This window comes from Nannospalax galili, unplaced genomic scaffold, assembly GCF_000622305.1.
Source record: "Nannospalax galili isolate Female #2095 unplaced genomic scaffold, S.galili_v1.0 scaffold1120, whole genome shotgun sequence".
Classification (NCBI taxonomy): domain Eukaryota; kingdom Metazoa; phylum Chordata; class Mammalia; order Rodentia; family Spalacidae; genus Nannospalax; species Nannospalax galili.
In genome coordinates, this window is record NW_008345452.1 from 59,675 (window position 1) to 62,551 (window position 2,877).

General features: G+C 40.8%; 1 non-coding gene across 1 annotated transcript; it reads right to left on the reverse strand.

The window, feature by feature from the left end:
• Positions 1 to 400: 400 nt before the first annotated feature.
• LOC115071805 lies at positions 401 to 503 on the reverse strand. Its single transcript, XR_003850879.1, has one exon. It is a non-coding gene; the product is annotated as a small nucleolar RNA U13 (small nucleolar RNA).
• Between the last annotated feature and the right edge of the window lie 2,374 nt (positions 504 to 2,877).

Consider the following 2,877-nt stretch of genomic DNA (forward strand, 5'->3'; position numbering starts at 1 on the left):
GGGCACTCTAACAACTGAACTACATCACCAGCACACTGTTTCATATTTATTTATTTATTTTGGCTTTTCGAGACAGGGTCTCCCTGTAGCCCCAGCTGGCCTGGAACTCACTATGTAGACCAAACTGACCTCAAACTCAAATATCTGCCTGCTTCTGCCTCCCAAGTGCTGGGATTAAAGGCATGCACTACCATGCCCGACCGGTCTGTTTTTTGTTTGTTTGTTTTTTTTTTTAAGACAAAGTCTCATGTAATCTAAGATGGCCCCCAACTTGCTTTATAGCCTTAGGCTTCTGATCCTCCTGTTTCCACCTTCTAAGTGCTGCGATTAAAGACATGTACCACCACCCTAGGTTTATGCAGTGCCAGAGATAGAACCCAGAACTCTTTTTTTTCTTTCACGTCAGATGGGTAATGTGCCGATGTGTAACGAGGTTTGAAGGTGGCACATGTCATGCAACAGTGTGAACACACAATCATCACGCTTATGAACCAAAAAAGGATCTGGAACTTAGGACTTTAAAAAAAAATTATTTAATAACCATATAATTAGTAGAAGCATTTCATTACAACAGCATTGATATAGTCAATAACAGTTTCCAGAGCAAAGATGGATCTCTTTCAAAATTGCCTGTAAATTTTTCAGTGGTAATGTTTTTCATATCTACTAAGTAACATGAAGCAAACTTTTATGCTTCTTCCTCAAATATAACTCATTTTTTGACTGATTTTTTTTGTGTATTTCATACAGAACATCCCAAACAATCTTATTCATCTTTATACCTGCATCCCAAATGGCACCCTCCTGTAGCCTCCCCCTGCCCACTGGAGCCCATATACTCTGTCATCCCTGTTACTGTCCATTTTGTTATCAGTGTCCCAGCCATTCCCCAGTGCTAATCCATTCACTGAGTCTAGTCAGCCTATCTAGTGTTCCTTGTTTTAGAAAGATCAGCTCTTCCTCATCTAGCAGCAATCAGTTGCCAACATTCCTTTAGAAAAGATTGGGATCTGCTCTCATTTTCCCAGTTCTATGCTGGGTTACTGTTTGGCAGTCTTGTGGGCCACCCTAGTCAACAGCTCAGAAGTAGGTATCTTCTGTCTGGCATTGTTTCTTGTTATATAGCCTTTAGCTATTCACATGGACTCTTAAAGAAATAATACTGATCACTTTAATCTTTGGTTATACTTTCCTTTTGGGTGTTTAAGACCATACAGTTGGCTCAGATTAACCAATTTATTTTTACTCTTAAGGTCATTTGAGGATCTTTTCCTCAGGGGTCACATGGGCTTAAGAGGAGCCCCTGGCTCCTTTCTTTTACCAGTTCCATCCATGTTAACATAAGTCAAAGGTCCTGCTCGTCTGCGGCTGGGCTTCATTTGGAAGCATGGAGGAAATGTTTCCTCTGTGTTGACCCTCCTCATTGTAGACTGGGCACTGGTTCAAATCCATCTGGTGGGATCTCCATGGTCTCCTTGATCAAGAGGACAGGTGACTCACCACAGTTACAAGACATTTTGAGAAATGGTCCATAGTCCTTTGGAACTTAGTCGGCCTTGGAGGGCAAGGAGCAAAAACTGTCTTTTAAGTCCCTCTGACCAGAGTAATATAGGCCTCAAAGTGTGGCTGTTAAATATTCAAGAAGGTTACTTTCACCAGTCTGGTACTTTTAATTACCATGCACTACGTAGATAAAGCTTAGACAAAACCCAAACGTTCTCAGATAAACCTTGACTAGGCATATATTGTATTCCTTGAGTTAGTTGTAGGTATAATTTGTCAGTAGGTTGTTGGACTAATATGGTTCCCTCTGTTTTTTTAAAAAACTAACTAGGCATTTTTTATCTCTCTCATTGTCTAACCCTTCCACCATGGTTTCCTCATTTAAAGTGCCCTAATTTTTCTGGAATTCAGGACTTTTTAAAAACAATTTTATGTATTATTTTATTTTTTATGCGTATGAGTGTGTTGCCTGCATGTTGGTAAGTGCGCCTGTGTCATGCAGTGCCTGAAAAGGACAGAAGAGGGTGTTAGACCCTTGCAGCTAGAGTTAGGGACAGTTGTTAGCTGCTATGTGGATGCTGGGAATGGAACCTGGGTTCTCTGCAAGAGCAGCTAGGGGTCTTAACCACTGGGCCATCTCTCCAGCCCCAGGTTTATCAATTCTAATGTGAGGAGAAGGTAGACATTTTTATTGCCAACAAACTGCCCTTTGAAATGAGACTCTGTGCCTCATGGAATTTTGTAAGATGAAGGGGCCCTCTCAGTCACCCAATCCAGTGGATCTCAAGTTCTGATGCACATAAAATGCAGCTATAATCGATGGATTGGGCAGATTCAGAGACTGTGGGTCAGGCAGGGTCCAGGGCCTTTCATTTTTAATATGGTTCTATCTGATTGTCATGTGAGTTTCTGAAGTTCTTAGACTATAATTTGGCAGCTCTGAGTTACTCTAATTACCCTTCTCCAGTGAAAAACCAATTGATGATGGGACAGCAAAGAATCATAACAAAGAAGAAATAGATTTCTTTTATTTTAAAATTCTTAGATTCTTCAAGGCTCAGTTGCCTTGGGGAAAGTTAAAAACCTAAAATTCTGTGATGCATTTAAAATTTTACTTGAGAAGTCTTTCCCATTGTACAGGTTGTCATTGTCAAGTTCTTTAATATTTTCTCAATGTCATTTAAGAGTTAATTTCTAAGAGATAGTCTCATAGGTTCCAGAAACAGGGGCTGGTGCTTAGGTCACAGTGACTGACAAGGGGCTGGTTCGGCACAGAAGCCTTCTGGAGTCTAGTTTTGCCTCAAGACTTGGGTGATATCCATGTACCTGCCAAGAGGCTCTGCTTTGTCAAGCTCTTCATCTCAATAGTGAGTT